We start from the raw sequence: 15,000 nt of genomic DNA on the forward strand, positions 1-15,000 counted from the left end.
ACTCAGAGATATTAACATCACTCAGAGATATTAACATCACTCAGAGATATTAATATCACTCAGAGATATTAACATCACTCACAGATATTAACATCACTCAGAGATATAAACATCACAGAGAGATATTAACATCACTCAGAGATATTAACATCACTCAGAGATATTAACATCACTCAGAGATATTAACATCAATGAGAGATATTAACATCACTCACAGATATTAACATCACTCAGAGATATAAACATCACAGAGAGATATTAACATCACAGAGAGATATTAACATCACTCAGAGATATTAAGATCACTCAGAGATATTAACATCACTCAGAGATATTAACATCACTCAGAGATATTAACACCACTCAGAGATATTAACATCACTCAGAGATATTAACACCACTCAGAGATACTAACACCACTCAGAGATATTAACATCAATGAGAGATATTAACATCACTCACAGATATTAACATCACTCAGAGATATAAACATCACAGAGAGATATTAACATCACAGAGAGATATTAACATCACTCAGAGATATTAACATCACTCAGAGATATTAACACCACTCAGAGATATAAACATCACAGAGAGATATTAACATCACTCAGAGATATTAACATCACTCAGAGATATTAACATCACTCAGAGATATTAACATCACTCACAGATATTAACACCACTCAGAGATATAAACATCACAGAGAGATATTAACATCACTCAGAGATATTAACATCACTCAGAGATATTAACATCACTCAGAGATATTAACATCACTCAGAGATATTAACATCACTCAGAGATATTAACATCACTCACAGATATTAACATCACTCAGAGATATAAACATCACAGAGAGATATTAACATCACTCAGAGATATTAACATCACTCAGAGATATTAACATCAATGAGAGATATTAACATCACTCACAGATATTAACATCACTCAAAGATATAAACATCACAGAGAGATATTAACATCACAGAGAGATATTAACATCACTCAGAGATATTAACATCACTCAGAGATATTAACATCACTCAGAGATATTAACATCACTCACAGATATTAACATCACTCAGAGATATAAACATCACAGAGAGACATTAACATCACTCAGAGATATTAACATCACTCAGAGATATTAACATCACTCAGAGATATTAACATCAATGAGAGATATTAACATCACTCACATATATTAACATCACTCAGAGATATAAACATCATAGAGAGATATTAACATCACAGAGAGATATTAACATCACTCAGAGATATTAAGATCACTCAGAGATATTAACACCACTCAGAGATATTAACATCACTCAGAGATATTAACATCACTCAGAGATATTAACATCACTCAGAGGTATTAACATCACTCAGAGATATTAACATCACTCAGAGATATTAACACGACTCAGAGATGTTAACATCACTCAGAGATATTAACACCACTCAGAGATATTAACATCACTCAGAGATATTAACACCACTCAGAGATATTAGCATAACTCAGAGAGATTAACACCACTCAGAGATATTAACACCACTCACAGATATTAACATCACTGGGAGATATTAACATCACTCAGAGATATTAACACCACTCGGAGATATTAACATCACTCAGAGATATTAACATCACTCAGAGATATAAACATCAAACAGAGATATTAACATTACTCAGAGATATTAACATCACTCAGAGACATTAACATCACTCATAGATATTAACATCACTCAGAGATATTAACATCACTCAGAGATATTAACATCACTCAGAGATATTAACATCACTCAGAGATATTAACACCACTCAGAGATATTAACTTCACTCAGAGATATTAACACCACTCAGAGATATTAACACCACTCAGAGATATTAACATCACTGAGAGATAGGAACATCATTCAGAGATAGTAACATCACTCAGAGATATTAACACCACTCAGAGATATTAACTTCACTCAGAGATATTAACATCACTCAGAGATATTAACACCACTCAGAGATATTAACACCACTCAGAGATATTAACATCACTGAGAGATATTAACATCACTCAGAGATATAAACATCACTGAGAGATATTAACATCACTCAGAGATATTAACATCACTCAGAGATAGTAACACCACTCAGAGATATTAACACCACTCAGAGATATTAACATCACTCAGAGATATTAACACCACTCAGAGATATTAACATCACTGAGATAGTAACATCACTCGGAGATATTAACATCACTCAGAGATATTAACGTCACTCAGAGATATTAACACCACTCAGAGATATTAGCATCACTGAGATATATTAACATCACTCAGAGATATTAACACCACTCAGAGATATTAACATCACTCAGAGATATTATCATCACTCAGAGATATAAACATCACTCAGAGATATTAACATTACTCAGATACATTAACACCACTCAGAGATATTAACATCACATAGAGTTATTAACATCACTCAGAGACATTAACACCACTCAGAGATAGTAACATCACTCAGAGATATTAACATCACTTAGAGATATTAACATCACTCAGAGATATTAACATCACTGAGGGATATTAACATTACTCAGAGATAGTAACACCACTCAGAGATATTAACATCACTCAGAGATAGTAAAACCACTCAGAGATATTAACACCACTCAGAGATATTAACATCACTCAGAGATATTAACACCACTCAGAGATATTAACATCACTGAGATAGTAACATCACTCGGAGATATTAACATCACTCAGAGATATTAACGTCATTCAGAGATATTAACACCACTCAGAGATATTAGCATCACTGAGAGATATTAACATCACTCAGAGATATTAACACCACTCAGAGATATTAACATCACTCAGAGATATTATCATCACTCAGAGATATAAACATCACTCAGAGATATTAACATTACTCAGATACATTAACACCACTCAGAGATATTAACATCACTCAGAGTTATTAACATCACTCAGAGACATTAACACCACTCAAAGATAGTATCATCACTCAGAGATATTAACATCACTTAGAGATATTAACATCACTCAGAGATATTAACATCACTGAGGGACATTAACATTACTCAGAGATAGTATCATCACTCAGAGATATAAACATCACTCAGAGATATTAACATCACTCAGAGATATTAATACCACTCAGAGATATTAACATCACAAAGAGACATTAACATCACTCAGAGATATTAACACCACTCAGAGATATTAACTTCACTCGGAGATATTGACACCACTCAGAGATATTAACACCACTCAGAGATATTAACACCACTCACAGATATTAACATCACTGGGAGATATTAACATCACTCAGAGATATTAACACCACTCGGAGATATTAACATCACTCAGAGATATTAACATCACTCAGAGATATAAACATCAAACAGAGATATTAACATTACTCAGAGATATTAACATCACTCAGAGACATTAACATCACTCATAGATATTAACATCACTCAGAGATATTAACATCACTCAGAGATATTAACATCACTCAGAGATATTAACATCACTCAGAGATATTAACACCACTCAGAGATATTAACTTCACTCAGAGATATTAACACCACTCAGAGATATTAACACCACTCAGAGATATTAACATCACTGAGAGATAGGAACATCATTCAGAGATAGTAACATCACTCAGAGATATTAACACCACTCAGAGATATTAACTTCACTCAGAGATATTAACATCACTCAGAGATATTAACACCACTCAGAGATATTAACACCACTCAGAGATATTAACATCACTGAGAGATATTAACATCACTCAGAGATATAAACATCACTGAGAGATTTTAACATCACTCAGAGATATTAACATCACTCAGAGATAGTAACACCACTCAGAGATATTAACACCACTCAGAGATATTAATATCACTCAGAGATATTAACACCACTCAGAGATATTAACATCACTGAGATAGTAACATCACTCGGAGATATTAACATCACTCAGAGATATTAACGTCACTCAGAGATATTAACACCACTCAGAGATATTAGCATCACTGAGATATATTAACATCACTCAGAGATATTAACACCACTCAGAGATATTAACATCACTCAGAGATATTATCATCACTCAGAGATATAAACATCACTCAGAGATATTAACATTACTCAGATACATTAACACCACTCAGAGATATTAACATCACATAGAGTTATTAACATCACTCAGAGACATTAACACCACTCAGAGATAGTAACATCACTCAGAGATATTAACATCACTTAGAGATATTAACATCACTCAGAGATATTAACATCACTGAGGGATATTAACATTACTCAGAGATAGTAACACCACTCAGAGATATTAACATCACTCAGAGATAGTAAAACCACTCAGAGATATTAACACCACTCAGAGATATTAACATCACTCAGAGATATTAACACCACTCAGAGATATTAACATCACTGAGATAGTAACATCACTCGGAGATATTAACATCACTCAGAGATATTAACGTCATTCAGAGATATTAACACCACTCAGAGATATTAGCATCACTGAGAGATATTAACATCACTCAGAGATATTAACACCACTCAGAGATATTAACATCACTCAGAGATATTATCATCACTCAGAGATATAAACATCACTCAGAGATATTAACATTACTCAGATACATTAACACCACTCAGAGATATTAACATCACTCAGAGTTATTAACATCACTCAGAGACATTAACACCACTCAGAGATAGTATCATCACTCAGAGATATTAACATCACTTAGAGATATTAACATCACTCAGAGATATTAACATCACTGAGGGATATTAACATTACTCAGAGATAGTATCATCACTCAGAGATATAAACATCACTCAGAGATATTAACATCACTCAGAGATATTAATACCACTCAGAGATATTAACATCACAAAGAGACATTAACATCACTCAGAGATATTAACACCACTCAGAGATATTAACTTCACTCGGAGATATTGTCACCACTCAGAGATATTAACACCACTCAGAGATATTAATATCACTCAGAGATAGTAACATCACTCAGAGATAGTAACATCACTCAGAGATATTACCATCACTCAGAGATATTAACACCACTCAGAGATATTAACACCATTCAGAGATATTAACATCACTGAGAGATATTAACATCACTGAGAGATATTAACATCACTCAGAGATATTAACACCACTCAGAGATATTAACATCACTCAAAGATATAAACACCACTCAGATATATTAACATCACTCAGAGATATTAACATCACTCAGAGATAGCAACATCACTCAGAGATATTAACATCACTCAGAGATATTAACACCACTCAGAGATATTAACATCACTCAGAGATATTAACATCACTCAGAGATAGTAGCATCACTCAGATAGATTAACATCACTCAGAGGTATTAACATCACTCAGATATATTAACACCAATCAGAGATATTAACACCACTCAGAGATATTAACATCACTCAGAGATATTAACACCACTCAGAGATATTAACATCACTCAGAGATATTAACACCACTCAGAGATAGTAACATCACTCAGAGATATTAACACCACTCATAGATATTAACACCACTCAGAGATATTAACACCACTCAGAGATATTAACATAACTCAGAGATATTAACACTACTCTGAGATATTAACATCACTCTGAGATAGTAACATCACTCAGAGATATTAACATCACTCAGAGATATTAACATCACTCAGAGATATTAACACCACTCAGAAATATTAACATCACTGAGAGATATTAACATCACTCAGTGATATTAACACCACTCGGAGATATTAACATCACTGAAAGATATTAACATTACTGAGAGATATTAACATCACTCAGAGATAGTAACATCACTCAGAGATATTAACATCACTCAGAGATATTAACATCACTCAGAGATATTAACATCACTCAGAGATATTAACATCACTCAGAGATAGTAACATCACTCAGAGATATTAACATCACTCAGAGATATTAACATCACTCAGAGATATTAACATCACTCAGAGATATTAACATCACTCAGTGATATTAACGTCACTCAGAGATAGTAACATCACTCAGAGACATTAACACCACTCAGAGATATTAGCATCACTCAGAGATATTAACATCACTCAGAGATATTAACTTCACTCAGAGATATTAACATCACTCAGAGATATTAACACCACTCAGAGATATTAACATCACTCAGAGATATTAACATCACTCAGATATATTAACATCACTCAGAGATATTAAGATCACTTAGAGATATTAACATCACTCAGAGATATTAACACCACTCAGAGATATTAACATCACTCAGAGATATTACATCACTCAGAGATATTAACATCACTCAGAGATATTAACATCACACAGAGATATTAACATCACTCAGAGATATTAAAATCACTCAGAGATATTAACTCCACTCAGAGATATTAACATCACTCAGAGATATTAACACCACTCAGAGATATTAACATCACTCAGAGATATTAACATCACTCAGAGATATTAACATCACTCAGAGATATTAACATCACTCAGAGATATTAACATCACTCAGAGATATTAACATCACTCAGAGATATTAACATCACTCAGAGATATTATCACCATTCAGAGATGTTAACACCACTCAGAGATATTAACACCACTCAGAGATATTAACATCACTCAGAGATATTAACATCACTCAGAGATATTAACATCACTCAGAGACATTAACATCACTCAGAGATTTTAACATCACTCAGAGATATTAACATCACTCAGAGATAGTAACACCACTCAGAGATATTAACACCACTCAGAGATATTAATATCACTCAGAGATATTAACACCACTCAGAGATATTAACATCACTGAGATAGTAACATCACTCGGAGATATTAACATCACTCAGAGATATTAACGTCACTCAGAGATATTAACACCACTCAGAGATATTAGCATCACTGAGATATATTAACATCACTCAGAGATATTAACACCACTCAGAGATATTAACATCACTCAGAGATATTATCATCACTCAGAGATATAAACATCACTCAGAGATATTAACATTACTCAGATACATTAACACCACTCAGAGATATTAACATCACATAGAGTTATTAACATCACTCAGAGACATTAACACCACTCAGAGATAGTAACATCACTCAGAGATATTAACATCACTTAGAGATATTAACATCACTCAGAGATATTAACATCACTGAGGGATATTAACATTACTCAGAGATAGTAACACCACTCAGAGATATTAACATCACTCAGAGATAGTAAAACCACTCAGAGATATTAACACCACTCAGAGATATTAACATCACTCAGAGATATTAACACCACTCAGAGATATTAACATCACTGAGATAGTAACATCACTCGGAGATATTAACATCACTCAGAGATATTAACGTCATTCAGAGATATTAACACCACTCAGAGATATTAGCATCACTGAGAGATATTAACATCACTCAGAGATATTAACACCACTCAGAGATATTAACATCACTCAGAGATATTATCATCACTCAGAGATATAAACATCACTCAGAGATATTAACATTACTCAGATACATTAACACCACTCAGAGATATTAACATCACTCAGAGTTATTAACATCACTCAGAGACATTAACACCACTCAGAGATAGTATCATCACTCAGAGATATTAACATCACTTAGAGATATTAACATCACTCAGAGATATTAACATCACTGAGGGATATTAACATTACTCAGAGATAGTATCATCACTCAGAGATATAAACATCACTCAGAGATATTAACATCACTCAGAGATATTAATACCACTCAGAGATATTAACATCACAAAGAGACATTAACATCACTCAGAGATATTAACACCACTCAGAGATATTAACTTCACTCGGAGATATTGTCACCACTCAGAGATATTAACACCACTCAGAGATATTAATATCACTCAGAGATAGTAACATCACTCAGAGATAGTAACATCACTCAGAGATATTACCATCACTCAGAGATATTAACACCACTCAGAGATATTAACACCATTCAGAGATATTAACATCACTGAGAGATATTAACATCACTGAGAGATATTAACATCACTCAGAGATATTAACACCACTCAGAGATATTAACATCACTCAAAGATATAAACACCACTCAGATATATTAACATCACTCAGAGATATTAACATCACTCAGAGATAGCAACATCACTCAGAGATATTAACATCACTCAGAGATATTAACACCACTCAGAGATATTAACATCACTCAGAGATATTAACATCACTCAGAGATAGTAGCATCACTCAGATAGATTAACATCACTCAGAGGTATTAACATCACTCAGATATATTAACACCAATCAGAGATATTAACACCACTCAGAGATATTAACATCACTCAGAGATATTAACACCACTCAGAGATATTAACATCACTCAGAGATATTAACACCACTCAGAGATAGTAACATCACTCAGAGATATTAACACCACTCATAGATATTAACACCACTCAGAGATATTAACACCACTCAGAGATATTAACATAACTCAGAGATATTAACACTACTCTGAGATATTAACATCACTCTGAGATAGTAACATCACTCAGAGATATTAACATCACTCAGAGATATTAACATCACTCAGAGATATTAACACCACTCAGAAATATTAACATCACTGAGAGATATTAACATCACTCAGTGATATTAACACCACTCGGAGATATTAACATCACTGAAAGATATTAACATTACTGAGAGATATTAACATCACTCAGAGATAGTAACATCACTCAGAGATATTAACATCACTCAGAGGTATTAACATCACTCAGAGATATTAACATCACTCAGAGATATTAACATCACTCAGAGATAGTAACATCACTCAGAGATATTAACATCACTCAGAGATATTAACATCACTCAGAGATATTAACATCACTCAGAGATATTAACATCACTCAGTGATATTAACGTCACTCAGAGATAGTAACATCACTCAGAGACATTAACACCACTCAGAGATATTAGCATCACTCAGAGATATTAACATCACTCAGAGATATTAACTTCACTCAGAGATATTAACATCACTCAGAGATATTAACACCACTCAGAGATATTAACATCACTCAGAGATATTAACATCACTCAGATATATTAACATCACTCAGAGATATTAAGATCACTTAGAGATATTAACATCACTCAGAGATATTAACACCACTCAGAGATATTAACATCACTCAGAGATATTACATCACTCAGAGATATTAACATCACTCAGAGATATTAACATCACACAGAGATATTAACATCACTCAGAGATATTAAAATCACTCAGAGATATTAACTCCACTCAGAGATATTAACATCACTCAGAGATATTAACACCACTCAGAGATATTAACATCACTCAGAGATATTAACATCACTCAGAGATATTAACATCACTCAGAGATATTAACATCACTCAGAGATATTAACATCACTCAGAGATATTAACATCACTCAGAGATATTAACATCACTCAGAGATATTATCACCATTCAGAGATGTTAACACCACTCAGAGATATTAACACCACTCAGAGATATTAACATCACTCAGAGATATTAACATCACTCAGAGATATTAACATCACTCAGAGACATTAACATCACTCAGAGACATTAACATCAATCAGAGATATTAACATCACTCAGAGATATTAACACCACTCTGAGATATTAACACCACTCAGAGATATTAACATCACTCAGAGATATTAACATCACTCAGAGATATTAACATCACTCAGAGATATTAACATCACTCAGAAATATTAACAACACTCAGAGATATTAACATCACTCAGAGATATTAACACCACTCAGAGATATTAACATCACTCAGAGATATTAACATCACTCAGATATATTAACATCACTCAGAGATATTAAGATCACTCAGAGATATTAACATCACTCAGATATATTAACATCACTCAGAGATATTAACACCACTCAGAGATATTAACATCACTCAGAGATATTACATCACTCAGAGATATTAACATCACTCAGAGATATTAACATCACACAGAGATATTAACATCACTCAGAGATATTAAAATCACTCAGAGATATTAACTCCACTCAGAGATATTAACATCACTCAGAGATATTAACACCACTCAGAGATATTAACATCACTCAGAGATATTAACATCACTCAGAGATATTAACATCACTCAGAGATATTAACATCACTCAGAGATATAAACATCACTCAGAGATATTAACATCACTCAGAGATATTAACATCACTCAGAGATATTAACATCACTCAGAGATATTAACATCACTCAGAGATATTAACACCACTCAGAGATATTAACATCACTCAGAGATATTAACACCACTCAGAGATATTAACATCACTCAGAGATATTAACATCACTCAGAGTTATTAACATCACTCAGAGATATTAACATCACTCAGAGATATAAACATCACTCAGAGATATTAACATCACTCAGATATATTAACACCACTCAGAGATATTAACATCACTCAGAGATATTAACATCACTCAGAGATATTATCACCATTCAGAGATATTAACACCACTCAGAGATATTAACACCACTCAGAGATATTAACATCACTCAGAGATATTAACATCACTCAGAGATATTAACATCACTCAGAGATATTAACATCACTCAGAGATATTAACATCACTCAGAGATATTAACATCACTCAGAGATATTAACACCACTCAAAGATATTAACACCACTCAGAGATATTAACATCACTCATAGATATTAACATCACTCAGAGATATTAACATCAATCAGAGATATTAACATCACTCAGAGATATTAACACCACTCAGAGATATTAACATCACTCAGAGATATTAACATCACTCAGATATATTAACATCACTCAGAGATATTAACATCACTCAGAGATATTAACATCACTCAGAGATATTAACATCACGCAGAGATATTAACACCACTCAGAGATATTAACATCACTCAGAGATATTAACATCACTCAGAAATATTAACATCATTCAGAGATATTAACATCACTCAGAGATATTAACACCACTCAGAGATATTAACATCACTCAGAGATATTAACACCACTCAGATACATTAACACCACTCAGAGATATTAACATCACTCAGAGTTATTAACATCACTCAGAGACATTAACACCACTCAGAGATAGTAACATCACTCAGAGATATTAACATCACTTAGAGATATTAACATCACTCAGAGATATTAACATCACTGAGGGATATTAACATTACTCAGAGATAGTAACACCACTCAGAGATATTAACATCACTCAGAGACATTAACATCACTCAGAGATATTAACATCACAAAGAGACATTAACATCACTCAGAGATATTAACACCACTCAGAGATATTAACTTCACTCGGAGATATTGACACCACTCAGAGATATTAACACCACTCAGAGATATTAATATCACTCAGAGATAGTAACATCACTCAGAGATAGTAACATCACTCAGAGATATTACCATCACTCAGAGATATTAACACCACTCAGAGATATTAACACCATTCAGAGATATTAACATCACTGAGAGATATTAACATCACTGAGAGATATTAACATCACTCAGAGATATTAACACCACTCAGAGATATTAGCATCACTCAGAGATATAAACACCACTCAGATATATTAACATCACTCAGAGATATTAACATCACTCAGAGATAGTAACATCACTCAGAGATATTAACATCACTCAGAGATATTAACACCACTCAGAGATATTAACATCACTCAGAGATATTAACATCACTCAGAGATATTAACATAACTCAGAGATATTAACACTACTCTGAGATATTAACATCACTCTGAGATAGTAACATCACTCAGAGATATTAACATCACTCAGAGATATTAACATCACTCAGAGATATTAACACCACTCTGAAATATTAACATCACTGAGAGATATTAACATCACTCAGTGATATTAACACCACTCGGAGATATTAACATCACTGAAAGATATTAACATCACTGAGAGATATTAACATCACTCAGAGATAGTAACATCACTCAGAGATATTAACATCACTCAGAGATATTAACATCACTCAGAGATATTAACACCACTCAGAGATATTAACATCACTCAGAGATATTAACATCACTCAGAGATATTAACATCACTCAGAGATATTAACATCACTCAGATATATTAACATCACTCAGAGATATTAACATCACTCAGAGATATTAACATCACTCAGAGATATTAACATCACTCAGAGATATTAACATCACTCAGAGATATTAACACCACTCAGAGATATTAACATCACTCAGAGATATTAACATCACTCAGAGATATTAACATCACTCAGAGATATTAACATCACTCAGATATATTAACATCACTCAGAGATATTAACATCACTCAGAGATATTAACATCACTCAGAGATATTAACATCACTCAGATATATTAACATCACTCAGAGATATTAACATCACTCAGAGATATTAACATCACTCAGATATATTAACATCACTCAGATATATTAACATCACTCAGAGATATTAACATCACTCAGAGATATTAACATCACTCAGATATATTAACATCACTCAGATATATTAACATCACTCAGAGATATTAACATCACTCAGAGATATTAACATCACTCAGAGATATTAACATCACTCAGAGATATTAACATCACTCAGAGATATTAACACCACTCAAAGATATTAACATCACTCAGAGATATTAACATCACTCAGAGATATTAACACCACTCAGAGATATTAACATCACTCAGAGATATTAACATCACTCAGAGATATTAACATCACTCAGAGATATTAACATCACTCAGAGATATTAACATCACTCAGAGATATTAGCATCACTCAGAGATATTAACATCACTCAGAGATATTAACATCACTCAGAGATATTAACATCACTCAGAGATATTAACATCACTCAGAGATATTAACATCACTCAGAGATATTAACATCACTCAGAGATATTAACATCACTCAGATATATTAACATCACTCAGAGATATTAACATCACTCAGAGATATTAACATCACTCAGAGATATTAACATCACTCAGAGATATTAACATCACTCAGAGATATGCTTTACTATTAAAACAAAACAACTTTCAATTCTTTAATTTAAATGACATCCTTAATTTTTTTAGATGTTTCTTTATAAAGACATGATTTAAATTTATAGACAGAATCCCTACACCACTTGAAGAGTAGTAGTGGTAAGTAGTAGTAAGTGTCTGGTGACCTCAGTGTCTGGTGACCTCAGTGTCTAGTGACCTCAGTGTCTGGTGACCTCAGTGTCTGGTGACCTCATTGTCTGGTGACCTGAGTGTCTGGTGACCTCAGTGTCTGGTGACCTCAGTGTCTGGTGACCTCAGTGTCTGGTGACCTCAGTGTCTAGTGACCTCAGTGTCTAGTGACCTCAGTGTCTGGTGACCTCATTGTCTGGTGACCTCAGTGTCTGGTGACCTCATTGTCTGGTGACCTCAGTGTGTGGTGACCTCAGTGTCTAGTGACCTCAGTGTCTGGTGACCTCAGTGTCTGGTGACCTCATTGTCTGGTGACCTCAGTGTCTGGTGACCTCAGTGTCTGGTGACCTCAGTGTCTGGTGACCTCAGTGTCTGGTGACCTCAGTGTCTGGTGACCTCATTGTCTGGTGACCTCAGTGTCTGGTGACCTCATTGTCTGGTGACCTCAGTGTCTGGTGACCTCAGTGTCTGGTGACCTCAGTGTCTGGTGACCTCATTGTCTGGTGACCTCAGTGTCTGGTGACCTCATTGTCTGGTGACCTCAGTGTCTGGTGACCTCAGTGTCTGGTGACCTCAGTGTCTGGTGACCTCAGTGTCTGGTGACCTCAGTGTCTGGTGACCTCAGTGTCTGGTGACCTCAGTGTCTGGTGACCTCAGTGTCTGGTGACCTCATTGTCTGGTGACCTCAGTGTCCGGTGACCTCATTGTCTGGTGACCTCAGTGTCTGGTGACCTCAGTGTCTGGTGACCTCAGTGTCTGGTGACCTCAGTGTCTGGTGACCTCAGTGTCTGGTGACCTCAGTGTCTGGTGACCTCAGTGTCTGGTGACCTCAGTGTCTGGTGACCTCAGTGTCTGGTGACCTCAGTGTCTGGTGACCTCAGTGTCTGGTGACCTCATTGTCTGGTGACCTCAGTGTCTGGTGACCTCAGTGTCTGGTGAACTCAGTGTCTGGTGACCTCAGTGTCTGGTGACCTCAGTGTCTGGTGACCTCATTGTCTGGTGACCTCATTGTCTGGTGACCTGAGTGTCTGGTGACCTCAGTGTCTGGTGACCTCAGTGTCTGGTGACCTCAGTGTCTGGTGACCTCATTGTCTGGTGACCTCAGTGTCTGGTGACCTCAGTGTCTGGTGACCTCAGTGTCTGGTGACCTCAGTGTCTGGTGACCTCAGTGTCTGGTGACCTCAGTGTCTGGTGACCTCAGTGTCTGGTGACCTCATTGTCTGGTGACCTCAGTGTCTGGTGACCTCAGTGTCTGGTGACCTCAGTGTCTGGTGACCTCAGTGTCTGGTGACCTCAGTGTCTGGTGACCTCATTGTCTGGTGACCTCATTGTCTGGTGACCTGAGTGTCTGGTGACCTCAGTGTCTGGTGACCTCAGTGTCTGGTGACCTCAGTGTCTGGTGACCTCAGTGTCTGGTGACCTCATTGTCTGGTGACCTCAGTGTCTGGTGACCTCAGTGTCTGGTGACCTCATTGTCTTGTGACCTCAGTGTCTGGTGACCTCAGTGTCTGGTGACCTCAGTGTCTGGTGACCTCAGTG

General features: G+C 35.1%; 1 protein-coding gene across 2 annotated transcripts in view; it reads left to right on the forward strand.

Moving 5' to 3' along the window:
• LOC128689032 (uncharacterized) overlaps nucleotides 1-15,000 on the forward strand; it is a 73,184-nt gene that overhangs the window by 42,402 nt on the left and 15,782 nt on the right. The gene's annotated exons all lie outside the window — the stretch shown is intronic.

This window comes from Cherax quadricarinatus, chromosome 21, assembly GCF_038502225.1.
Source record: "Cherax quadricarinatus isolate ZL_2023a chromosome 21, ASM3850222v1, whole genome shotgun sequence".
Taxonomy (NCBI): Eukaryota; Metazoa; Arthropoda; class Malacostraca; order Decapoda; family Parastacidae; genus Cherax; species Cherax quadricarinatus.